The sequence below is a fragment of the Syngnathoides biaculeatus genome, chromosome 14, assembly GCF_019802595.1.
Source record: "Syngnathoides biaculeatus isolate LvHL_M chromosome 14, ASM1980259v1, whole genome shotgun sequence".
In the NCBI taxonomy this organism is placed as follows: domain Eukaryota; kingdom Metazoa; phylum Chordata; class Actinopteri; order Syngnathiformes; family Syngnathidae; genus Syngnathoides; species Syngnathoides biaculeatus.
The window spans coordinates 22,587,555-22,615,415 of NC_084653.1; the positions used below are offsets into that span (position 1 = coordinate 22,587,555).

Here is a 27,861-nt window from a genome sequence, read left to right on the forward strand (position 1 = left end):
GGGTCTCGGCAGTGCTAGAGCCTATCCCAGCTGTCAACAAGCAAGAGGCAGGGTACACCCTGAAATGGTTGCTCGCCAATCGCAGGGCACACAAAGACGGACAACAGTCGTACTCACAATTGCACCTATGGGCAATTTAGAGTCTCCCATCCATTTTCTTAGCCGCTTATCCTCACGAGGGTCGCGGGCAGTGCTTGAGCCTATCCCAACTGTCAACGGGCAGGAGGCAGGGTACACCTTGAACTGGTTGCTAGCCAATTGCAGGGCACATGGAGATAAACAGTTGCACTCACAATCACACCCAGGGGCAATTTAGAGTCTCCCATCCATCCAGCCAGCCAGCCATTTGTCAAGTCACTTATCCTCACAAGGGTCACGGCAGTGCTGGAGCCTATCCGAGCTGTCAACGGGCAGGAGGCAGGGTACACCCTGAACTGGTTACTAGCCAATCGCAGGGCACACAGAGACGGACAACAGTCGCACTCACAATTGCACCAATGGGCAATTTAGAGTCTCCAGAACAGACATTTTTTGGTTGGTTTTGATGTGGGAGGAAACCGGAGTGCCCACGCAGGCACGGGGAGAACATGCAAACTCTACACAGTGTTAGGGGCGTGGCCAGGCCACTGGAGCTCCACACCTGCGCCCTGCCTCGGAGTCCTGCGTTTGGGTCCTACTCCACGTCGCATGCTCGGGACACACAGGCGGGGCCGGGATTTGAACCCCCGCTCCTCAGATCCGTGAGGCCAACGTTCCACAGCTGTGCCACTGTGGTTTTGTTGAAAATATGCTTCTGTACTTCAAGAATAAATATAGTATCCCTCAGACTATTTTTCCTTCATTCCCTTACTAATTTTGAACAAGATTCCATCGCTGTTACTAAAAAAAAAAAAAAAAAAGAAAAAGATCAGACGGACTAATTGCATCGTGCCTCTTTTGCCAGTCTACAATTATGGTCTGTGACTGTTGGACTTTCCAGCCTTGAGGGACGAAGCGCGGATTCCTAAAGTGTGATGTCATTATCGCAAGCGTGGGATCTGCGTGCGAGTCGGGATGTCACGGAATGAATGATCGCGCAGGGTGGGGAAAAGCAAAACCTTTAAATACTGGCTCCCTGTCGCTTCCGGCCTGCTGGCTACTGCTGCTTTCTCGCCTGAGCTTCGTTTTTCTTCAACTGTTGAGCCTCAGTTTCTTTCCTGCGCTCTTATATTATTATGTAATCACGAATGATAAGAAGACACAAAAATGCATTAAGAATATGGAAGCTATGTATTGCAAGCGGGAAGACTTCATCTTAATTTAAATTTAAATACTTCATCATGGAGGTTCATTTTTTTGCCGTTTGTTTTTGGTATCACTTCACCTGTTCTGTTACGACTTTATCAAATTCAAGTTCGATTTTTACATTTTACTAAGAGCAGTGCTGACCTTTATTTATATCCATCCGTTTTCTTTGCCGCTTATCCTCACGAGGGTCGCGGGGAGTGGCCTCAGCGGGCGGGAGGCGGGATACACAGACAACAGTCGCACTCACAATCAAACCAAAAAAGAGTGCGATAAATGGAAAGACTTTTCAATTCTCAAAGTTAATCAAAATATTTTGGTGTTTTTTTTTAGACTTTTTTGAAATTTTGTATACCAATTATAGTTCTGTTTTTATGTACAGAATGTTAAACCCAACACTGTTAGATTTCACTTGTTTAACTTGTTTCTTTTTGAAATTTTCTAAATATTTTTTCTTTTATTTTGTAATTTTATATATTTAATACTGTTGATGTTTTTACACTTTTCTAAGTTTTTACATTTTTTGTTATTTTATTTTAAACGACAATTTAATAGTTGCGTGTAACAACTTTTTATATAAATAAACTAAAAAATATAATGGAAAAAAGTAGATATACAGTAGAAAAAAGTCAAAGTCTACAAACTCTTGTTGAAATACCACATTTTTGTTATTAAAAAATGAAGCCAAGATCAAACAAAAAGTTTTTCCACCATTATTGGAACTTGCAACCAGCAACTGTTGAGGTTAAGCAGCATAGAAAATAATTACATTTAACATCCATCCATCCATCCATACATTTTCTTAGCTGCTTATCGTCAGAAGGGTCGCGGCGAGTGCTGGAACCTATCCCAGCTGTCAATAGGCAGGAGGCGGGGTACACCCGGAACTGGTTGCCAGGCAACCACAGGGCACATAGAGACTAACAGCTGCACTCACAATCACACCTCGGGGCAATTTAGAGTGTCCAATTAATGTTGCATGTTTTTTGGGGGTGTGGGAGGAAACCGGAGTGCCCAAAGAAAACCCACACAGGCACGGGGAGAACATCCAAACTCCACACACGTCGGGCCGGGATCAAACCCGGGTCCTCAGAACTGTTAGGCCAACGCTTTACCAGCTGCCACCTTATTTATACACTTATATTTTTTTTGTAAAGTTCTGTAGTCCATCTCAAGACATTGAAGGGGGGAGCAAGAGTTCCTGCCACACCCGCTGCCTTGCCCCCCCCCAAAAAAAGAATGCTCACAAACACATACCTCATCATCGGTAATAACACATTTACAAAGCCTTAATAACGCGTATCTGTGTGTCTCTCACAGGTCTCTCGCCGATGCTCCGACATTTCCGGCCGATGTGCTCGGTCATGTTTAGGTTGCGATGGGCCTGCTGTTCTCTCCCGCCCGAGACTTAAAGCAATTTCCCCCTCCCTCGGAGGTTCTTCGCTCTCCTGTGTAAACCTGCAGCGGAGATGACAGCCAAGCGTATGTGCGCACACCCCCCCCCCACACCCCCCACCTACGATAATGGGAGTGCGCAACAGGGAAAGCAGAAACACCTTCCACCTCCCGCCTTGTTTACTTCCGGGAATCGCAGCAGCCGCCGCCGCCTCACGCCCGCACTCTCTCAGCTCGCTATCCGCCAGGGAGGAACACTTAGCGCCGCTACCATGGGGAGGCAGGTAAGATCTGATAGCGAGGGAGAGAGCGAAATACCCACCGGCGGCAAGTTTATACAAATTAAGAGCAGGTCTTTTATCTCCACTTTACAGACTAACCAAGCTAGTGAGGCTGAGGTGACTGCGAGGGCATAAATCCTCGCGCATAAACCCGAATACAGCTGCAGCCGCTCTTCAACTCTTTTAATACTCGGATGCTAATTTATGGAAATGACGACAGCCTCCGTATAAACACTTTGGATGCACAAAAATGCGTCGGATGCGCGGTTCTGCCTCGGCTCCGGCTTGGGGAAAAAAAAAAAAAAAAAATGCGCCGCAAAGTATTAATCGTGAAGGTTGTATGAGGAGGGGAGGAATTGATTTGAAAGTGAAGGAAGGAGGATGTGCAGAGAGGAAGAAAAGAGAAAAAAAAACAAGCTCAGTCTTTTTTGTACCTTTGCTGACTTCTGCTTTACAGTAACACGAGTTGTTACTGTTACTGTAAAGTAGTCCAGACGTTTTTCCTATCTATGTAAAATAGAATTGGAATTCAACTTCAACTGCATTTGAAACAGATTACGACATGTTTGACTTGCCTGAAATGAGTTGCGGAAGATACCATAAAAGTTACACACGGGAAAAAAAATCCATCTATTGTCTGAGCCGCTTATCCACACGAGGCTCGCGGGAGTGCCGGAGCCCAACCCGGCTATCTCAGGGCGGAAGGCCGGGGTGCACCCTGAACTGCTTGGCCGGCCAATCGCAGGGCACACAGAAACACGCAACCATTAATACAGAAAAATCCCCATGGAAATTTTAAACATTTTTCTCAACAATGTCATCGACCCCCCCACACACCCACGTCCGCCTCCCCCTGCTCGAGGATTACCTTGCACAAAACAATGAGAAACGCAATTTTGGTGGACCCCTGGAAATCGGGCAAAGCTTTGCTTTGGGCGCATGCAGTTAGCATAATTTGGTAAGAAACTCATCCATCCATCCATTTTCTTAGCCGCTTATGCTCACAAGGGTCACGGGGAGTGCTGGAGCCTATCCCAGCTGACAACGGGCAGGAACTGGTTGCAAGCCAATCGCAGGGCACATCAAGTCGCACTCACAATCACACCTAGGGGCAATTTAGAGTGTATAATTAATGTAAGAAATCCCGTATTATGCAAGGTAACTGAACTATCGTGCGTGCCACTTTTTTTTTTCTTCCACCATCTGCTTTTGGAGTTGCTCTGACTCGATCTCCCATACTTCATTCCCCCCCCCCCTCTTTTTTTTTTTTTTTTTACATCTCAAATCTTGGCGAAACCGTTTGTAGCTCTGGAATAATATTTATAAAATATATGCACTCACTACTTACTCCATTGGGTACACCCACACAGTGGAGTGCAGACCTACGAGTACTGTATTTTCCGAACTATAAGACGCACCTCTTATTCTTTTCCTTTCAGCTTGTCCCGTTAGCCTTTAATTTTCTCAAAAGCCGACAGTGAGCCTTATATATGGATCAATATGGAGCCTTTCGTGCAGCGCCATCTCATGGATGCATAACATAACCCCAGCCTCTACTGTAGCGTCTATTCTATGCGCCTTATAATGCGGTGCGCCTTATATATGGGGAAAGTTTTAAAATATGCCATTCATTGGAGGTGCGCCTTATATACAGAAAAGGTTTTAAAATATGCAATTCATTAGAGGTGCGCCTTATAATGTGGTGCGCCTTATATATGGAAAACGTTTTAAAATATGCCATTCATTAGAGGTGTGCCTTATAATGTGGTGCGCCTTATATATGGAAAAAGTTTTAAAATATGCCATTCATTGGAGGTGCGCCTTATATATGGAAAAAGTTTTAAAATATGCCATTCATTCGAGGTGCGCCTTATAATGTGGTGCGCCTTATATACGGAAAAAGTTTTAACATATGCCATTCATTGGAGGTGCGCCATATATATGGAAAAAGTTTTAAAATATGGCATTCATTCGAGGTGCGCCTTATAATGTGGTGCGCCTAATATACGGAAACGTTTTAAAATGTGCCATTCATTAGAGATGCGCCTTATAATGTGGTGCGCCTTATATATGGAAAAAGTTTTAAAATATGCCATTCATTGGAGGTGCGCCTTATATATGGAAAATGTTTTAAATATGCCATTCATTGGAGGTGCGCCTTATACTGCGGAAAATACTGTACATTGAAAGTGTGATGATTGTGGTGTGCATATCCACACTGAATATTTTTTTGTTCAAATTTAGAAAAGTGCAAATGTATTCATGATGAAAACTCAGATTTCATACGACACGTTGTTGTTATCATATAATCGTGGATCATCATGCGTGAGTAGCTGACATTCGTGTAAATTATACATAGAAAAGAGCCCCCGGCAGTACCTCATTGTCGGTGCCGCGGAGTGAAGACAGCCCATTTGTGTCCACAAATATTTGCACAAGCATGTCAATTTTAATTTAACGATGGACAAAAAAACCCGTCTCCATCAGCAGCTGTCGGCTCTCCGGGAGCGGACGCTCGCTCGCCCTCCTTGTCGACGCCAAAAAGCGCGGACGGAAACGGGCCGGGCCGCCCCGTGCGCGTCCGCCGAATCGCCAGCTGTCCTCCTCGAGAACATTCTTTCATCGCCGAAGCGCCCGTGCGTAATCCTTTCGAAATGCCGGATGATTCCTCACAGGCCCCGGGCCGAGGCGTCCCGAACCGCCTTTGATTGGGATGGTTTGTCGCCAGGGAGACGGTTCTTTGTTTATGTTTACACACGCGGGGATAATCCACAACACAACATAGATTAGGTCGACTGCCGTTGACAGTCAAGGACTCCTTTTGAGCTCCCACGTGAGGCTTTCTCCAAACTCCCTGATGTTGCTGCCTCGATGTGGAAACATCTGATCTACATCAACAATGGCGTTGTCCATTTTTATACAATGTATTACAATGAGTCGGACTCGTTTCCGGTGAGAGTTGGACTCCGTCAAGGCTGCCCTTAGTCACCGATGTTGTTCATAACTTTTATGGACAGAATTTCTAGGCGCAGCCGAGGCGTAGAGGGTGTCCGGTTTGGTCTTTGCAGATGATGTGGTTCTGTTGGCTTCATCAAGCCGTGATCTCCAGCTCTCACTGGAGCGATTCGCTGCCGAGTGTGAAGCGGCACCTCCAAATCCGAGACTGTGGTCCTCACTCGGAAAAGGGTGGCGTTGCCTTCTCCGGGTCGGAGATGAGATCCTTCCCCAAGTGGAGGAGTTCAAGTATCTTGGGGGTCTAGTTCACGAGTGAGGGAAGAATAGAGACGCATCGGTGCAGCGTCTGCAGTGACCTGGACTTTGTATCGGTCCGTTGTGGTAAAGAGGGAGCTAAGTCCAAAGGCGAAGCTCTCAATTTACCAGTCGATCTCCGTTCCTACACTCACCTGTGGGCATGAGCTGTGGGTCGTGACCGAAAGAACAAGATCCCGGATACAAGCGGCCGAAATGAGTTTCCTCCGCTCGCCCTGAGAGATAGAGTGAGAAGCTTGGTCATCCGGGAAGGGCTCAGTGTCGAGCCGCTACTCCTCCGCATTGAGAGGCATCAGATTAGGTGGCTGGGGTATCTGATCCGGACGCCTCCCTGAAGAGTTGTTCCGGGCATGTCCCATCGGAAAGAGACCCCGAAGATGACCCAGGACACGCTGGAGAGACTGTCTTTCGGGTGGCTTGGGAACGGCTCGGGATCCCTCCGGAAAAGCTGGAAGAAGTGGCTGGGGAAAGGGAAGTCTGGGTATCCCTGCTGAAGCTACTTCCCCCGCGACCCAACCAGGAAAAGCGGTAGATGTTGGATGGATGGATGGATGGATGGATGGATGGATGGATGACAATGATATAATGAAATTTTGCCATTGGCTGGGAACTAGTCCAGGGCGTAACCTGCCCGATAACAGCTGGGATTGGCGTGAGCACTGTGACCCTCATGAGGATAAGCCGCTCCAAAAATGGATGGATAAAATAAATACTTGTATGAATGAATGTATGAAACATTTTTAAAAACTGTTAAATGTCATTTTTTCTATACCGCCTAACCTCAACAGTTCCGATAATCTTGGCTTCATTTTTTTAATAACCAGCAAATCTGGCATCTGGCAAGACTGAATTTTAATATCCCCTATATTTTTACATCACTGTATACATCAAAATAAATGAAATTTTAGGAACTTAGAAAAGTGTAAAAACAACAGTATTATTAAATATATAAAAAAATAAAGTAAAAAATATATATAGAAAAATTCTAAAAAAAAGAATTTAAATGTCTGTAATACAAAAGAATTGCCAATAATTATTTTTCAAAAAAATATAACATTATTAGGTTTAACATTATGTAAATAAAAACAGAACTGTAATTGATATACAAACTTTCGAAAAAGTGTAAAAGGCCACCGAAATCTTTGTATTTATTTTTGGAAGTGTGAGAATTGAAATGTCCTTCCATTTTAACGAGAGCCCCACAACAATCTCAACTGTACTGTAACTTACTGTAATCACAAGTAACTGCCGTTGCATTTATCTCACTTTTTCGCCTTCCCTACCAAGTCGTACGATGAGTTCATGGCTCTTGCGGAAAGAGTTCCGATAAAGGCATCACTCTTCTTCTCTTTTAAACACCCCTGAGAAGCTGCTGGAACCAATTAGAAAGTTCTCCAAGCACCAAAGAATGCGGCAGGCGCCTTTTAAAAAGAACACGTCTTCTTTTTTTTTTTCCTTTCCTCGCTGTGGTTCCCGACGCTGTGTCGTCAAGCGGTGTAATCATACACCCAAGTGGCTTTCACCCTAATTAGGCGTACAACTGCTTTTCTTTGTCCGTGCAAACAAATGAATTCTTTGGCTTTGTTTGTTTCTCTTTGCGCTCTGCTACTCAATCTGACCTTGAAGGTTGACAGTAAAACTAAATACATCTGCTGCACTATCCACCCCCCCCCCACTTTTTTTTTTTTTTTTTTTCAAAGGCAAATTCCACACATAAATGGATTTATGAACACTCCCCGGGCAACTTTCTAACTTTTATACATGGGTTTTCTTTGTGCCAGCAGTAGTTCATAAAAACTAATGTACTGAGTGGAACGACGCGAAAACCACTTAATTTTGTGATGCACGGACAGGCGCGACCCATTTAATTTTAGAGCAGATTTAGGAGGTTGTTTCTGCCATTTTTTGGGGAGGATGGAATTACTCATGAGTCCTAATGGGGGGGGGGGGGGCTGCTTCGGGCAAATGTGGAAGATTTGATGGGTAGCCGTGCGGCTAGATGACTTCTCTCTTGTACTAATTTAAAAACAATTTCTCATAATTTGGCTTTCTGGCTTCAATGTTTTGGCATTCCTATAACTTTCATACAAGCTTAAAGAGGATAATGTCGACTAAAAGTAAAACTGCTCATCCTTTAATTTTTTTTTGCTCAGAATGGCAGGTAAATATTTGAAATATGATTGCTGGATGGTGGCACTGAACTCGACTCACTTCACAACAAGCAATAATTTGGCAGAGATGAAAAAAAGAGGTGTGGCCTCACAGTTCTGAAGTCGAAGGTTCAATCCCGGACCCGCCTGTGTGGAGTTTGCATCTTCTCCCCGTGCCTGCGTGGGTTTTCCCCGGGCACTCCGGTTTCCTCCCGCATCCCAAAAACATCCAACATTAATCAGATACTCTAAATTTCCCCTAGGTGTGATTGTGAGTGCGGCTCTTTGTCTCCATGTTTACTGCGATTGGCTGGGAAGCAGTTCAGAGTGTGCCCCGCCTCCTGGCTGTTGACATCTGGGATAGGCCCCAGCACTCCCCACGACTCTTGTGAGGATAAGCAGCTAAGAAAATGGATGGATGGATGAAAAAGAGGCATCAAGCTGCCAAGTTTGCTGTTAAATTTAGTGCAAAAGAAGAAGGATTACATGTTTTGTATTTAATATAACCACATAAATTTACCTTAAAGCCCACTATCATAACACTAAAATACCACAGATGGGATAATGACACGAGCATCAATGTTGCAATAGTTTTAATGTTTGATCACCAACGGTGTGGCAGTAAAAGTAGGCAGACAATGCAAAAATGGTCACCGACATATTCTTAATCCTTTATTTTATACTTGTAACACTAAATGAATTACTCAAATAAAATTATTGAAAAATATAATTATCTAACCCCATTTTTTTAATAATTATTTAATTGGAATCTAAGTCTAAATAATCTAATTTGGGTGCTGGAGCAGCAAGTTAGAGTGTTGGCCTCTGTTCTGAGGACCGGGGTTCAAATCCGGGCCCTGCCCGTGTGGAGTTTGCTTGTTCTCCCCGTGCTTGCGTGGGTTTTTCTCCGGGGACTGCGGTTTCTTCCAACATCCTCAAAAAACATGCATTAATTGAAGACTCTAAATTGCCTCTAGGTGTGATTGTGAGTGTGATTGGTTGTCTGTCTCCATGTGCCCTGTGATTGGCTGGCAACCAGCTCACGGTGTACCCCGCCTCCTGCCCGATGACAGCTGTTATAGGCTCCAGGCCTCCCTTGAGGATAAGCGGCTCAGAAAATGGATGGATGGATGATACAATTTCAAATGAAAGGATGAATGAAAAGAAACACCATTCTGACATAAAAAGATAAAGAGTCCCCCTGTTTCGAGGCCCTTCAAAAGAAACGTTTGCCCACCCGGCGGTTTACATATTTATCATATTGCACATATTTTTTCCGGAACATTCTGGCCGCACTCCATAGAGTGTGAAATTCGGGGCCTTTGACTTTCGAGGTTCGACTGTAAGACCCGGCACACGTCAGTAAAACTCGCTGTCGCGTCTTCCTCTCTCTCTCTCTCTCTCTCTCTCTCCGGCTAAGCGCACTTTTAATGCCATCAAAGCGTCTGCCGCGCTGCCGCCGGCGCAAAGTCAATTACGCCGTGTGTGAATTGGCTCGGCTTTGATCACCCTCGTTTATTTGGGATTGTTTGCTTTGATTGCGTCCCGTTGACGCCGAGCCCCACCTTTCCTCTGGGGGGGGGGGGGGGGCGAGAAGGGAATTCAAACGGGAGGAGGAGGAGAGGAAGAAGGGCCGCCTCATTACTTCATATCGAGACGAGGAGGGCGGCCCTCGTGAAGCGTTTTGGTTTAAAAAGACATCCTTGATAGCTAAAAGTCAATTAGGCTTTTGAGCATGTGCGAGATTATGCACCCCCCCCCCCCGCTACCCCTCTCCCCCTCATACTCTGATGATGGTGCCGTTCCCCCATATGATGCACACATGCGACATCCCAAGCCCTGGAGACCGATCCCATCTGTTTGTGAGGTTTATCCACCATCCGCCCACCCCCCCCCTCCCGCCATCCCTTTGCTACCTCTTTGTCTTCCCTCTGCGAAGAGGGCACGGGGGCGTCGTGGCGGTGGGGGGGTTAGGGGTTTAAAATCCGCGAAACTAGCCCCGCGGAAGTGACGCTCCCAATGCCACATTTTCCGCTTGTGCGAGCCTCCGGCTGTGGCCCCGGGGCAGGTTCAGGGTGGGGCGTCTGGGGGGGCAGGGGGGGGTGCACGCATGCATGCGTGGTTTGTTTAGTCTGTCATCCGTGCGCTGGTGGAGTCGTTGCTGAAGCTGAGCCCGCACATCACTTCCTCTGCGGATCACACCCATTACAGTAAGTCGGGCTTGCTTTTTGGCTCAAGGACAATGACGGCTTTTATGTGCGGCTGCGATTCGGCACAATTGAACGCGACTCTTGTGATGGTGATTGTGAGGCCCGCGTGGTGTGAGGTGAAATGTTTATGCAGGGACGGTAGCAAAAGTCAAGGGATGTTGTTTTAACGAGGATGGCCGGAGTTCTGTATTTGCGTTCTTGGGAATAATGTTACAAACTGCTAGTGGGATCTTACAGTGGAGTTCCTAACAAAATATAATTCACGTTTATGCAGATTCACGGTGACAAACTGAGGCAAAGTGGGACGAATAAAAAACTTTCATAGATCTTCCGAACAGAAACATCAGCGCGCACAACATTGTGGAGCGACCACGTCAGAGTTTACGGGAATGCTGAACGCCATTAAAGACGCGTCCACGACTCTGGCTAGCCGACATTTTTCCAATCAAGTATGCCACTGATTATCCCATTGATTGATCCAAGAATTGAATAAAAACAAAAATATTCAGCGTACCTAAAGGGGAAATCCACTGGTTTGCATTACCAATATATCCAATAGGTCATGTAATATGTATTCTTATCTTGACAATGTGAGGGTAGATCCTCTCTCATTTTAAAGTGTTTTGAGGAGCTTTTTATTGCCAATTACGGATTTTCAGGGGCGCTGCCATTTTCGCTAGTCACATGACCTACGTGGGCGGATGTGACATGTTACGTGCCGTTCCAAACGTTCGATTACACGGGACGCCATTAGGCCCACCGCTGATTTCTCGGATTTATCGTCATCTGATGAAGAAATAGCGGTATCAGTTGATCAGGAAGACGGAGGAATACTTCCATACATAGGGCCGAGCGAGCTCCTGGCTCAGCGGGAAGCGAGCTCATCAGACTCTGCGTCATTCGGCCTGAAGAACCATCAGAATATTCAACGTTATTTACAGCGACGGCAGGGGAGCGAGCTCACGGCTACCTCGCATTATTTACAGCCACAGCTTCAAATCCGTCTTCCCGATCAACTGAGCGGACGAGCCGCTCACGGCTGTGTATGGAAGTATTCCTCCGTCTTCTCGATCCACCAAGCGGTGGAGACCAGTTCACGGCTGTGTATGGAAGTATTCCTCCGCCTTCCCGATCAACCGAGCGGCGGAGAGCTGCTCACCGGTGTGTATGGAAGTATTCCTCCGTCTTCCCGATGAACCGATATTGCTTTTTCTTCATCAGATGAAGATAAATCTGAGAAATCAGCACTGGGCATAATAGTGTCCCATGTAATCGAGCGTTTGGAACGGCACGTAACACGTCACATCCGCGCACGTAGGTCATGTGATTCTCGAAAATGGCAGCGCCCCTGAAAATTCGTAATTATCAATAAAAATCTCCTCAAAACACTATGAAATGAGAGAGGATTTAACATCACATTGTCAAAATAGAGTACATATCACATGACCTATTGGATACATTGTTAATGCAAACCAGTGGATTTCCCCTTTAAACACAATCCTGTTCCCGTGATATTATTTTTCATGATTTATCGTGTAGCTATCAGAAGCCCGTCTGATGCCTTGCGATATATTCATTTCTATTTAACCCCCACGGATCAAAGTTCACGTAGCTTTGAACTTGCTTTTGAAAAGCATATTTTTCTTCTTCTCCTCCTTATCAGCTGCTTTCTAGGTGAATTTTCTGGCTTCTTTCCAGTCTCCGTGTGCCAACTGGCAACCGTCGCGTTTTGCCCCAGGCTGCGAATGGCCTTATTTAAGCTCGATGAATATTCATTTGTTTTTCCAACACTTTGACAGCCGCGTTACTTATTGATTGGGGAGTGTTTTTCTTTTTTATATATTCCTCTTTCGCCGTCTTTATAGGGATTATGATAACGAGCGTGTCGAGCGCCGTGATCGCGGCTCTTATGAATAAAAGACGGAATTGTTTTTGTCAGCTTTGCAACCTCTGGACTTGATTAGGAGTGAAAGTATGAGGCCTGAGCTCGCTCACGGTGACTCGAGTAAGGGGAAGAAAGAAAAAAAAAAAACAATTTCTTCTGTGTCAAGATTTGATTTAACGTGACAGAGTCGATGTCAAATGTTTGGTTGCGCAGAGTATATCATATTTGTTTTGGTTTGGACATGTAATTGCTGCGTGGGCGCAGGAATGCACAAGAATAAAAGTTCTCCAGCCAGAAACCTGGCGTTGGACCACGTCGGGTTTCCGCAGGGTGAGGTGGGGACAGCTCCCAAAACCGCACAATGTAGGCAATCTCTTTTCCTTTCTTGAAATCTGAAGCAGACATTTTTTTTTTTTTTTTAGTCCAAAGCGAGACGTGACTTTGGGTTGACCCCGGACGCGACGAGGCATTTTTGACCTCCCCGCGTTCACCTCTGGCCTCGAAGGCCACCGTGGTCCAAATGTAAATGTCAGCGGTCTTATTGCACTTTATTGCGCCAAGATGAATCTCCGAATGAGATTCTGCCCGTCATATCTTCACGGGCAATTTATGGATGTTTATAGCTGCGGGGGTGGCAGCGGTGACACTTTCAAGTCAATTTCCTGGACGTAAATTATGGGTGGGGGTGACGTGAATGAGAAGTGGCTAACGTGTGAGGGCTTGTTTTTATATTGGCATATTAGTGGCACATCAACCACTTAGAAAAGAAAATCTGCAGCACTTTTTCCACTTAACAATTTGGTATGTATTCATTTTTTTTTTTTTTGGGGGGGAGGGGTGTTCCATTTGAAAATTACCCATGCATACCATGTCACTTTTTAGGACTGCTTTCCATTTCTACGGCTCGGAATGCACCATAGTCCATCCAACCCTAACCTATGCTAAATCCATAATTACAGTAATTATTTGTATGAAAAACACTTTTAGGTCAATAATTTAACACAATCCAATGGGAAAACAGTAAGTATGGATTGTTTTCTTACACTCCAACATATTATTACTAGTTATTAATACTGTAACTTGGTAAGAAAAGCATTTTTCATTCCAGGGCCATCTTCTTGATTCGGAGGTGGGCTGTACCATTTGTGCCCAACTGCGATGTTCGGATGTTTTTGTTACTCCCGCTGCTTAACAATCCACAAACGCGCCGAGATGTTTAAGGAGTCACATCACCGGAGGCCCTCCCTTAATTCATTCATTGTTTCCACAGCGGGGGAGTTTCACAGTGGTCACTGGGAGCCAAATGACCCCCCCCCCTCTTCAGGTATTGTGCTCCCCCTCCTAAAAGTGTCTTTACAAACGCGTTTCAGCGAGTTCAAATGGGCTTGGTACGCCGCAAAGAGCCTGCCAGTGACAGACAGCGGGAGGCTGCGCCGAGAAACAAACGGGCCGCCTCGACGGAGCGTGAAGGTCGGCCAGTGAAAAGATCAGAGTGGCGTTTGGCTGCGGCTCCCGAGATGCGTCGTGGCTCTCGCGGCGACGCCATGGCAACGGGAGGTTTATGCGCTCCGCTCTCGCTCCCCCCCCCCCCCCCCGCTGAGTGTCCAGACTACACTAAAAACCACTAAAAGAAGAGAAATTATACAGAAAGCCGCATTTGACATTTTTACTCACTAGTCCCTGTTTAATTTGTACAAGTCTATTATAAATGTTGACACAGGAGGCTCAGCTGTGTGTTGCCCCCCCCCCCTCCCGACATCCCGGACCCCATGCCCACCCATCCCATCTATCACGTCGGGGCAATCCCTGCCCCTCATCCTCCCGTGTGATTGACAGCCTCCCACGGGAAGGAGGCTCTTTTAACGCATTCTCATGGGACAAAGTTAATGATCCCAGCCAACAAAATAATAGCCCAAAAAAAAAAAAAAAGCCTGAGAAGTCTGGTTGAAGCATTTGGAGCGGCCCTGGCTTCCTTGAGAGAGGATTAGAGGCAGCGTGAGGAGGCTTTTTTTTTGGGGGGGGGAGATAAAGCTGAGACTGAGGAAGCAGTTTGCACGAAGAGGAAGCTTTGAAAGGCAAGCTGGTGTCTCGTGAGGAGGAATCGCACTTTTCCGCGCTCATCCGTGGCCGTCCTACACCGCCGACTAACAGAGAGGTAAGGGAGCGTCTAGCTTTTCCTGTGAAGAATCCGCGTTCACCTTTTCGCACCCCGCCGCCGTCGTCACGGTGCCAGAGGTTTTCGGTGCAAAACTGACAAACTGCCACGGCATTCCACACACAAAAAAAATCGCACTTGTTTTGAGTGCGCTCGCGTATGTTTTCATACTTCGCTCGACCACCCCCCCCTCCCCCCCGCAGGCTACGGCGGGGTTTTTATTACACGTCACTCGCGGTGCACGGATGCTGTCGGCTGACACGACAAGGTCGTTCTGAGTTGTTCCGTCCTAACTCCAAAAGTTACAGAGAGAGGGAGAGAGAGGGAGTTGTGCACGGGCTCCAAGCCAGAGTCGAGAAACCTCTCCAAAAACCATCTCGGTGCCAGTCTCGTTTGATTTGGGTACTTGTTTTTCCACGCCGCCAAGAAGTCGCGGTGAACGGCTGCCAATGATTGGAGGCAACTTTCAGACAGTGTGTCTGCTGTAATGGATTGTTGCGTGCACTGATTACAGTGGCGGCCAGAGATCTATTCTATCCTCGAGTGCTCTGTCGCTCGTGATATGCTCGAGCTTGAGCGAGCTCTATGGCGGAGGCCTCTTCGAATCTCATGTTTGGCATCAACGTACACTTTTCTGTTTTCATTGCAATTACATTGGGTGTCAACTATCACTGGATTTTCCCGATTCGGCCCGCTCCCTCGTGGGCCTGTCAACGCTTATGAAAGCACAACAGCAGCATAAAACAGCTGTTACGGCTATTCCGTCCATCGGTAATGGATACGGATCGCCCCGTACAAGGTCACATTGCGCTCAGGCCAGTCGACGATTGACCAAGAGGGGGGGGGGCTCACCCCGGCCCACTGATAAATCACAGAGTTGACGCTTCTAATCGATAATGAGTTAATCAACATCGATGGCGTGCAGTGTCTTTTGTAGAACAGACTGCGCTAGGATTCGGAGGGAACGCAAGTCAGACCTAGAGTGAAGGAAATAAGTATTTGAACACCCTGCTATACTGCAAGTTCTCCCACTTGGAAGTCATGGAGGGGTCTGAAATTTTCATCGTAGGTGCATGTCCACTGTGAGGGAGATCATCTAAAAGGAAAAATCCAGAAATCACAATTTGTGTGATACAGCTGCCAATCAGTATTTGAACACCTGTCTATCAGCTGGAATTCTGACCCTCAAAGACCCGTTAGTTCGCCTTTAAAAGTCCACCTCCACTCCATGTATTATCCTGAATCAGATGCACCTCTGTGCTCTGTGAGGTCGTTAGCGGCATAAAGACACCTCTCCACCCCATACAATCAGTAAGATTCTAAACTTGTAACATGGGCAAGACCAAAGAGCTGTCCAAAGACAGCAGAGACAAAATTGTACAACTCCACACGGCTGGACAGCTTGGTGAAAAAAGGTCCACTGAGCAAGCATTAGAAAATGGAAGAAGCTAAACATGACGACGGTCAATCTCAATCTGAGTGGAGCCCCATGGAAGATATCACTTCATGGGGTCTCAGTGATCCTTAGAAAGGTGAGGAATCAGCCCAGGACTACACGACAGGAGTTGGTCAATGACCTGAAAGGAGCTGGGTCCACCGTTTCCAAGGTGACGGTTGGTAATACACTAAGATGTCATGGTTTGAGATCATGCATGGCACGGAAGGTTCCCCTGCTTAAACCATCACGTGTCAAGGCCCGTCTTAAGTTTACCAATGACAATTAGGAAGATACAGGGGAGTCATGGGAGAAAGTTTTCTGGTCAGTTGAGACCAAAATGGAACGTTTTGGTCATAATTCCACTAACTGTGTTTGGAGGAAGATGAATGATGAACTCTATCCCAAGAACACCATCCCTACTGTGAAGCATGGGGGTGGTTGCATCATGCTTTGGGGGTGTTTTTCTGCACATGGGACGGCACGACTTCACTGTATTAAGGAGAGGGAACCGAGGCTAGCCAGTCTCCAGACCTAAACCCAATAGAAAATCTTTGGAGGGAGCCGAAACTCCGTGTTTCTCAGGGACAGCCCAGAAACCTGTCTGATCTAGAGAAGATCTGTGTGGAGGAGTGGGCCAAAATCCCTCCTGCAATGAGTGCAAACCTGGTGAACAACTATGGGAAACGTTTGACCTCTGTAATTGCAAAAAAAAAAGGCTACTGTACCAAATATTAACATTGGTTTTCTCAGATGTTCAAACCTTATTTGCAGCTGTATCACACAAATAAATCGTTTTTAAAAAAAAAATCATACATTGTGATTTCTGGATTTTTCTTTTTAGATAATCTCTCTCACAGTGGACATGCACCTACGATGAAAATTTCAGACCCCTCCATGATTTCTCAGCGAGGGAACTTGCAATATAGCAGGGTGTTCAAATACTTTTTTCTTGACTGTTGTCATTGTTGTTGTCGCAGATGGAAATGATTTCTCGAGTTACTTTTCTGATGGAATAATTGTTTTACGGGGACCTCAGTGTGTCTGAAAACTTTAAAAAGTTGCGTATTTTGGGGGTCTCGAACACAAGTCCCAAAACTCATTAGTAACGTACTGTAAACAGTTGTAAAAACAAATGCAAGCCCCTGACACCTGTTTCACTAGGCAACACGAAATTAGTTGGACGCGTCCATCATAACAGGATGCAGGAAAAATGCCTCTTGGATCCGTGCCCAGAATTGGACAGGAAGTCGGTCATTTTAGTTTGAAGCCGCTTGCCACTTGGGCAAAATTCAGGCCTCAACTTTGACAAACTCCTACTGGGGAATCGGCCCAAATGAGCCCCGGTCGTAAGTGGCTATCCAAGACAGATGGGGGATGCTAAAATGCCAAGTTTAGTTTTTTTTGGGTTTTTTTGCATACCGTGTCTAATGTGGGCAGAACATGATGTCAAAGTTTGGCCATTAGTCATGGATTTGCCACGAAGGAGGAACGTGAGGGCCCAAGCGTAGCGTTCATTGTACTCATATTTCCACCACATTTCGAAACTTGTAATATTCCACAAAGAAGCAAATATGCGGCTCCTTCCAGTCCAAACAAATGCTTCTCACTTTCCAAATATTTGACCTTTTCTGTTATGACGACGCACTGACAGAAAAGTACTGTTAGCCTTCTTTGGAATGCTCCAATCAGATCGCGGTGATGTCATCCCTACACGGCTCGCATCCGAGGGTGCGTACGAGCGGTTACCATGTCCCGCCACCCGGTTGAGAGGTCCCGGGTTCGGATCTCGGCTCGGGCCTCACGTTCGTTTCACTGAAGTCTCAATTGTTCAGACGTGTGAACGTTTAGAGTGAATGGTTCTTTTGTCTCTCCGTGCCTTGCAATTGACCCTGCACCCTCGCCCCAAAGTCAGCTCTGGCTGACCCCTGACCCAAATAAGAACAGGAACGCTTGTTAGGAGTGGATTAGTATTGATGTAGTTTTTATTTTTTGAGAATCCGACGCTTTATGGGAATAAATAAATTATTCGACACGCATGCCTTTATACTGCTTTATTTTATTATACAGCTACTACTACTTTTTTACTTTTTGATACTATCTAGCACCCATAAACATGTGTGCTCAATGGACCTTTACGACCTGTCAATCACTCGTTAATAGCCAATCAGATAGCCGCATTGTCTTAACCCCTGGCTTGACACGCCCCTCTCGCCGTATTGTCCCACAAGCAATGCTGGTTGTCAGTAGTGTGCGCTTGGAAAAGTTAATGTAACAAAGGAAATGGTCTTCAGATGCGCTTGGGGAACATGCAATTCTGAGGTTACAAGGGGCCCGGTTTATTCATTTTCCAAAGCCTAAAACTCAGTTGACAAAGTGTCTACAATGGATTCAGGCTTGCATAAAGGTTCAATTACGAGCCAAGTCAAATGAATACACACAGTTATTAATCACCATTGTTTAAATGCACTTGTAGTAGAAAATTGAACCTAACTCACTTCTAAAGACTACTATGATATTACTCATGGTCTTTGCAAGTAAAAAGTACTCACCCTGCTTTACATCCGCAGTACGATTCCACTATTTTATCCTGTTGGATTTCAACATGAAGTTTGTGAGGCGTCAAACTTTTTTTTTTGCATCGATCACCAACATTTCACCGTATCACTGACATTGCGTCCTGCTCCATCCAAAATCTTAATTCCGTGTACATATCCTAGCGTGAAATAGTTGAGACCACTCTGTAGAACTCTATCGGACAAGTCTGGCGCATTTGGTAAAAAACATTCTGCAATATTATCCGTAATACGCGTTAGACAATCGACTTCAAACCTGTTGTGTTCAGTCGCCATTTTGGAAGCTTGTGGGACATGGCTAAGGGGGCGGAGCTTAAGATCGCCATTCGGAATCTATCTATCTATCTATCTATCTATCTATCTATCTATCTATCTATCTATCTATCTATCTATCTATCTATCTATCTATCTATCTATCTATCTATCTATCTATCTATCTATCTATCTATCAATGCTCTAGTTTTAAAAGCTTCAAATTTCTTCATATTTTAATATTTTTGGGGGATATTTTCAATTGTCTGAATTGTCCTCACTTCATACCTAACTAGATTTAACCACATCTTAAAGTGCTACAAAGCATCTAATGGCAAATATAGTATAGTCTGTAATGCTATAATAAAGTCATAAATATTAACACGCGCTCAGCAACGGCAAAAATAGAGCAGGATTAATCTTACGGCGACAATAAAACGTGACCGTAAAAACAGCTGGAGCAGTTAAGGCGATGAATTCCACGAGACGTGGCGGCGCGTCAAGCTCGATTACTGAAAATGATCAAATAGTCGCGTGTGCTGATCAGGCTCGGCGCGCAGCCGTTGACTCGAGCACCCTGTAATTTCCAAGCGCGGCGATCAAGGGGCGATAAATTCCTCGCCGTTTAAAGTCCATCATCAGTGTCACTGTACACGTCTAGACAAATGTCCCCCCCCCACCCCCCCACCTCCTTCCCAATGCACTCCACGCTGATGTCGATTGGGTTGACATGAATATGACATAAACATGCTTCCCGGAGAGTTATGGCCCCTTTCCACGCTCCCCCCCACTCCTCCCCCCCTCCTCTCTACCATTGGCCCGCGCTGCGATTCTCAGGCCCGCGTTGGGAGGACTGAGAGGCTGGCTGGAAACTTTCGATCCTCTCGCTTGTCACGGGAAGAGGAGTGGACAAAAGTTCACTCACTCATCTGGGCTGCGAGCGCGAGACCCTTTTTCCAGCTGCTCTTCCCTTGCTTATTGATGGATGCCATCATGACTCGGGTAAGTCATTTGCATGCATCCATGCGTGATTTCAATTTAATAATTACAAAAAAAAAAAAAATAAATAAAACACCGAGTCATCCTCATCATCAGCTCGTGAGGGCCAGGTGGTGGTGACTGATCCCTCGGTGGTTTTGATCCAAACGCTTCCCAGAGTGTGATTAAGCGGGAAGCCCGACGGGGAAATTCTGGAGCATCAAAGCGAGGTGGAACATTTTCCGCCCGGTCAAAGCGTCTATTTGCGGAGCAACCCGCTCGTTTAAAAAAAAAAAAAAAAAAAAAGAGTGCGTGTCGTCGCTCCCCGTAGGGAACGCCGCTCGTAAATACGCGTGAAGGCTTCCCCTTCCGTTGGTGACCGCCGTAAAAGTCGCTTTATCGCCTTTTTACTCCCGGGAGGCCGCAAAAGCGGCCTTTCGCGCGTTACCTGCTGACCCGCTGAATGCCGCTCGCTGATAAAGACGCTTTTGATTGACGCCGCGCCACACGGAGGAATGTCTTCATTTATTGGCGATGATTTACGAGCTTGACGTGAACGCGAGTTGGACGCGTCGTGCTTTGTCCTGCTAATTGGTTGCTTATCTCGCGCGTGTGTGCAAGGATGGAATGTTTGACATCTTCCCCACAAGAGTGTGTTGTTGCCTTTGATGGCCCTCTGGGACAGGCGTTGCCAGGGAAACTCACCAAGGGGGGTGGGGGGTGGTTCTTTAAGGGGTTATAATTAGGGTTAGGTCAGACTGAAATGCAGGATTGTGATTTTTGTGCTGTTTAGATTCAATGGGTTGTTTTCACTGACGTCACATTTTTTGCTGAGTTCGCCACACGCCACTGCGCGCCGCCATTTAACCTCACTACCGAACGCGTACCCAGCGTGGGAGTCTCCGGAATGCTCTCGGAGACTCTTGTGTTTTTGTGTTTCACGGGCGTCTCGGGACTCAAGTACACAAGAGAGGACTTGCGAACCATCAGAGAGCCTTCTTGTCTTTTATTTCCGACAACTCTCGCCAATTCGCTGAAGCTTTTTCGAGAGTTGCTTGTCGCTAGGTCTTCAAAGCCTCGCGATCAGGTACGCAGGTCCGGCTGCGTAAGCGGGGACATCGTGTAATGCTTCCGACGAAAGAGTTTGGATGTTCTGCGGCTCTGTGCTTCACACAGACTTGGCTTTGTGGACGATTGCCCGACACCGCCGCTATCACGATAGCCGGCTTCAACCTCCATTGTGCTGATGTGTCGCCGAGCTAAGCCAACAAGCTTAATCGATACTCTTTCCAGAAGGCCAACATTAAGATTCGAGAATTTTGTGAAATACTGGATTTGTCCATTCTTCTGTCTTTCTGCCATTCTCATCAAATTTTAAACAAATAGGAAACATTTTGCTTCGTTTGCGGTGAACTAATATACATGTTTTACTTTTTGGAAAAAAAATTGAATAAATGGAGTTTGACTCGATATTAAAAAATAAAATAACATTCCACCGCCTTTCGTTTTCTGTGTTAGCATACAGGTAAGTGATCCTCCTTCGTGATTTCTGTCACATTGAGTAAAAGAGCAAGGGCACAATACTGCGCCTTTGTGACACGGTCCTGAGTCCCACGATGTGTGCATGCCAGGTAGCCTAATAGTCAGTCTGGGCTTGGTGTGCTGTCGGTCGCGTCTTCAATAAATGCAGTTCGTCCACCTTGCCTATGTATGAGTAACGGGAGCTCAGGGATAAAAAAATGGCCGCCGTTCGAGGCAGCCCGACGAGTGACGTCACGTAAAAACAACCATTAGACAACGGGTAGCGCTGTGTGACCGTGGTTAACACGTCTGCCTCGCACTTCTGGTGTTCTGGCTTTGATTCTCAGCTCAGGGTCCCCCCCCCCCCCACCCGGGTGTCGTTTGCATATTCTCCCTGCTCTTGCATGAGATTCCTCCAGGCTTTCTCTTGGATTCCGAAAAGACGTCCTCGGTTCATTGAAAATTGTCCACGGGTGCGAGCATTTACGCGTTTGCTCGTTTGTCGGTGTTCTGAAATGGGCTGGGCACGAGTCCAGGGAGGACGCCGCCTTTCTCCCAAATGTGGGAAATGCGCCACCCTAATGTGACCTAGCGCTGTAGAAAATAGATGGAAACAGGCCACAGCAGACCGCAATGTGGTTCGGATACTAATGCATTTGTCTTTAGGCACCGTCGAGCAGCATATGGCTCATTTATCCGGGCTTATTTTGAAAGCCGTGTTCCCAACAATTGCACGTTTGTGATCAAAACGCGGCTCACGGCTTTGAATAACTAATCCAGTCTTTTCATTTGTGCAGCGTAATCTCCCTTTGAATTGACAACTCTCGCTGTTTCCAACATTTACTAAACTACAATACACGTGAAAATGATCGGAGCATATTTTTACGAGCATAAATGCCGAGTCGCTAATGAGTCAACGCGATGAGTCGAAGACCGCGATGTGGTTTTAACCTGCATTGTTTTACCCGCGTATTAACAAGCCACAGATGCTGCGCAAATGTGCGCTCAGTGCTCGCGGATGAGATCAGAGCGATGAATTTGGATGTTTAATAACTGCCGCTCTCGATCGTCTGAGGCGGTTTCCGCCCTCTGGTCCTCGGCCAATCTGAGGTCACTTGTAGGCAAACGCTCACGTTCGCATCTTTGGACAAGTTAAAAGTCTTCGATCAGTCAAACAATGAGAGGAAGCAGGAGAAAACTTACGAAAGCACATCGAGAACGTGCAAGCGTTTGCAAATATTGGAGTTTAAATCTGAATCTTCCGTCCGTGAGGCAGAAGTTCTAGTCAGAGTTTCATCCAAATCATAAAAATAATGGTCATATTTGCACTCCTCTAATAGATGTGGTGAACCTGGAATGTCGATCTGGAAAAAAAAAATATCTTCCCTCAGATAAACTGAAACGGACATGCTAACCACAAGACCACCATGGCAGCCATTGTATTTTATTTGATAGTGCTCTATTATTATTGGAACATTACTTATTATTTATGCACATGTAATTTATTCTTTATTTTCTATGAATTCAACAATTTATGGATACATTTATTTTATGGCACAATATTTGTAATTCAAGTATTTTTATTTTACTTGTAACTGAAGTTTATAATAATGACAATAAAAATAAAATAAATGATTTGAATAATAGTAATAATCATTATTATTACAATTACTGCTATTCAGGGCGGCACAGTGGGTCTGCTGGCCCACACAGATACACTTTATTAAGCCTTTGTAAATGTGTTATTACTGATGATGAGCTATGTGTTTGTGTGCATTCTTTTTTAGTTTTTGCTCCCCCCTTCAATGTCTTGAGATGGACGACAGAATTAAAAAAAAAAATACAAGTGCATAAATAAGTTGGCAGCTGATCAACTGGCCTTACAGTTCTGAGGACCCTGGTTCAATCCCAGCCCCGCCTGTGTGGAGTTTGCATGTCCTCCCCAGTGCCTGCGTGGGTTTCCTCCGGGCACTCCAGTTTCCTTCCACATCCCAAAAACATACAACATTAATTGGACACCCTAAATTGCCCCAAGGTGTGATTGTGAGTGTGACTGTTGTCTGTTTTTATGTGCCCTGCGATTGGCTGGCAACCAGTTCAGGGTGAACTCCGCCTCCTGCCCGTGGACAGCCGGGATAGGCTCCAGCACTCCCCGCAACTCTTGTGAGGATAAGCGGCTAAGCAAATGGACGGATGGATTACTATTATTAAATCAACTCAAGTCTAATTGGGGCATACAATAGTTGCAGTTATTAAATGTGCCACATAGTGGTGCACTTTGATTATTTTCCACATCGGGAAACGCTCTGCCTTGTCCAAATTGCAGCGAGTTGGAAGTTTCATTGTTAAAAAAAAAAAAAAAAAAAAAAAGTTCCTCATGGTCTGGTGCACACGTGGTGTTTTCACATCGCTGGCACGTGCCAGGTCACGCAGAGGAAGTTTATGCAGTTGAGCTCCACAACTCGCGAGAGGGAGAGGCAGAAAAAATAAATAATAATAATATGAAAGCTGTGCTCGGATATCATATATAAACTACTGTACAATAGTTTTCAGATGAGGTGTTCCGGCTTATTCTAGTTTTGATCTGGGATGCATCGGCAAGTGTAAAGACACATACCCGAGCAGAACATGCAAACTCAAAAGGCAGATTCGAACCTCGGAGCAGTGAGGTAGACGTGCTAACCACTAGTGGACCGTGCTGCCTTGTTATTTTCACATTCCTTCTTCTGTACTTCGTTTTTACATGAATTCTCACATCGCGACCTCCACAGAAAGGGTTTCCAAGTTGTGCTCGCAAATTGAAAACATAATCCCCCTACATAATGTTTTGTTTTGAGTTTGGTGGAGGGATAAATTCCTGATACGCACCTACACACCCACTTTCGAGTTGTTTTTCCACCATCTTCCTCGTCCAGCCACGAAAGGTTCATAGCAACCGGTTAAGACGTTTTTGAGGTTTCGCATTTTAATTTACAAACAACGTGTCCGTCGAGTGCGTGCTGGCGCTTGCTTTATCCACATCTGAATCTATGTAGACCTCGTGAATCCCGTCTTTTCCACAATTGGATGTTTTTCACCTAGTTTTCTTATCCTTGGTGTAAATTGTTACCCTCAAGAAGTTTTGGGGACTTCGTCCTTTTATTTCCGTTAAAACTTGTCTTCTTTATCCCAATCCGCACCACAATTGTACATTTTTCCCTTCCGTTCTCACATCGCTAGTCCGTATCTGAGCCGTTCGTAAGGCTTTATGGAAACTGTATTTTTCGAGCTATGCTTGTAACGTCTTATCCTTTGACGAACCAGATGTGTATCACGATTTTATGTTTTTCCTTTACTTTTCTCCATCCTCCATTTTTTGGGGGGGCGTGGGGGGTATTGGCAATGGCTGTTTTCTTGAGGTTTGTAACTTGCGCTCATTGTTTGTACCTTTATAATTTGTCAGTGTCATATTTCCCCTACTTTGGTCAATATCACTACCGGCCTTCAAAAGGTTAAACGGAAATTACAGTTGTTTTTATTCCTTCATATGCATGTTTATCAAGATCATGGTCACAATTGAATGTGTCCGCCCCCCGTATGGCAATCTTCCAAGTGGTTTGATATAAGTCATAGCTGCTTTTTGGATGAATCTTGTAAATAACAATAATAGGTGGGACTGCATCAGGGATCCGCTCCGAGCCCCTTCCTGTTTGCTGTAGTAATGGATAGGCTGACAGATGAGGTTAGAGTGGAATCACCTTGGACCATGGTTTTTGCAGATGATATTGTGATATGCAGTGAAAGCAGGGAGCAGGCGGAGGAGCAGTTAGAAAGATGGAGCCACCCACTGGAAAGGAGAGGAATGAAGATTAGCTGAAGTAAAACAGAATATATGTGTGTGTGAATGAGAAAGGTGGAGGAGGAAGAGTGAGGCTACAGGGAGAAGAGATGGGGAGGGTGGACGACTTCAATTACTTGGGGTCAACAGTACAGAGCAATGTGAGTGTGGCAAGGAAGTGAAGAAACTGGTCCAAGCAGGTTGGAACAGCTGGTGGAAGGTGTCTGGTGTTCTATGTGACAGAAGTGTCTCGGGTAGGACGAAGGGCAAAGTTTATAAAACAGTGGTGAGGTCGGCCATGATGTACAGATTAGATACGGTAGCACTGAAGAAACAACAGGAAGCAGAACTCGAGGTGGCAGAAATGAGGATCTTGAGGTTCTCGCTCGGAGTGAGCAGGTTGGATACGATTAGAAATGAGCCCATTAGAGGAACAGCCAAAGTTGGATGTTTTGGAGACAAGATTCGAGACAGCAGACTTCGATGGTTTGGACATGTCCAGAGGCGAGAGAGGGAGTATATTGGTGGAAGGGTGCTGACGATGGAAGAGTGAGAGGAAGACCAAAGAAAAGGTTGATGGATGTTGTGAGGGAGGACATGAGGACTGTGGGGGTTAGAGAGGAAGATGCATGAGGTAGGCTTAGATGGAAAAAGTTGACACGCTGTGGCGACCCCTAACGGGACAAACCGAAAGGAAAAGAAGAAGAAGATCGAAATCCCACATTTTATTGTGGTCACCTTTCCCCCCCCATCAGATATCCTCCCACTTGGTTTAGGCCAAACAGATTCAGCAAAATCTAGCAAATAACCAAAAAAGTGCAGCGCAAGCATAAGATATTCGGTGGCGGTAACAATGAGAGACGTCGGTCAGGAAGCAGGAAGTGCACGTCTAATCGCAGCATTGCGTCGGGCCGCAGCCCGGTGTACATTTGTCGGTCTAATGAAGCGCTGTGGCGGGCTAAAGCCGTAAATCACATTACAGGCCTGAGCGGGCTGCGCCGGAGCGTGGCGGCTCCACGCGGTACCACCAGGCCAGCGCGTTGGTCACAGCCGCGCTCGTTACTCCGTGATGACGTGAGGTTGTCCTCCCCAGGGAAAAAAACCCATCAAATTAAAAGAACAAAACAACAACAGCGCAGCACCTTCGCTCTGTGCTTTTCGGCCCTCATTAAAAGCTGATAAAAGGCCGCGTCCAAGCGGATTAGAACGTGCTTGAGCGAGAAATTGTCTCCCTATCTTTTGACGTTACCGTCGTTTCATCTCTAAACGAGCCATTACTTGCTAATCGAATCAACGTGCGCGTGAAAAAAGTTCATTTCGCGACAAAGCCCCACGCATTAGCGCCGAGCGGCGCGTCACCACTGCAATGCCAGTCACGCTTCGTTGTCTGCCAAAACGCGTTAGCGCTGCGGCGGAATGTTATACCCTCGTTAAATGACGATGTAATAATTGCGTTGGTATGATGGCAATGCAGAGGACAGGTGGTTAGCTAGCCTGTCTCCCTGTTGAGAGGTCCTGGGTTAGAGTCTTGGCTCAGGTATTTACAACCAGTTGGGCTGTTTTTGTAACAATTTTGCGCCTTTCGGACCAAGATAATATGTCAAATACGATTATTTTATAAGATTATTCAGAGTTTTGAGGTGCGTTAAGAGTGGATTTGTCCTGATAATAGAGTCCGAAACCGGTCTGGCCAACCATCGTACAATATTGAACGTGTCCATTCTTTCAGACATGTGATTTTCCCGTTTATAAGCGGAATTCCGTCTTTTTTAATTGCATTGATTAAAAAAATATATATTCTCAGTTTTTCTGCAATATTCCAAGTCGCAACCCATGCCAGAATCCACACTCGTTCAAATTCCGGTCCAACTTTTGCAAGCGAGTTGGAATAGGTGGGACTGCATTAGGGATCCGCTCTGACCCCCTTCCTGTTTGGCATAGTAATGGATAGGCTGAAAGACGTCTGTTGATTGGTCGAATGTGTTCCTCCTGACCAATGAAAACGCTTGTTGGATACGAGGCGCTTCACAGGGCCATTTTCAAGTCAACACGATGGCGGCGCTCAGGAGGAAAGACGCTTCTCGAGGCAAAGAAATTTGGTCGTCAAAAATAAGTTCCGATGGGATTGAATGGAACATGAAATCGTCGATACGGTTGGAAAGAAGGAAGTTGCCACTCTGTTAAGCGACTTCATTCGCAAAATCGATCGAGCTGGTAAAGCGTTCTGCACGTGGGGGTCAGGATACTATTGATTATGGATCAAGAGGTTTCAAGGCATTCACGCGGAACGACAAATAAGAACTGGAAGCAACGAAAACAAACTTTTCCATAGCTGCTACATTAAGATGTCAACCCAAGGCCAACAACAAACAAACAGCAATTACTGTTAAAAATGTCACTTTTATTTATTTGACGTTAATATTTGTTGTCAAATTCATGCGTTTCAAGCATTTACTAAAACAAGAAATTAAAATGTTTTTGAATAGATACGATATACACGCTATGAAAGCACGCCTGCAAGCCATGATGCAAATCTGAATTCAATTTAATTGAATTTCATCCATTTTCTTCGCCGCTTATTCCCGCGAGGGTCGCAGGGAGTCCTGGAGCCTATCCCAGCTGTCAACGGGCAGGAGGCGGGGTACACCCTGA

At 45.8% G+C, this 27,861-nt stretch overlaps 1 protein-coding gene across 3 annotated transcripts in view; it reads left to right on the forward strand.

The window, feature by feature from the left end:
• The first annotated feature begins 2,686 nt into the window (after positions 1-2,686).
• Positions 2,687-27,861, forward strand: part of mid1 (midline 1) — a 45,355-nt gene continuing 20,180 nt past the window's right edge. Inside the window, exon 1 of one of the 3 annotated variants that reach the window (XM_061842011.1) lies at positions 2,687-2,963. The gene's annotated coding sequence lies outside the window, so the exon portion shown is untranslated. Of the gene's footprint in view, positions 2,964-14,477; positions 14,631-19,763; positions 19,896-27,861 lie in introns of those variants that run through there. The other 2 variants (XM_061842014.1, XM_061842013.1) reach the window with 2 other exon arrangements.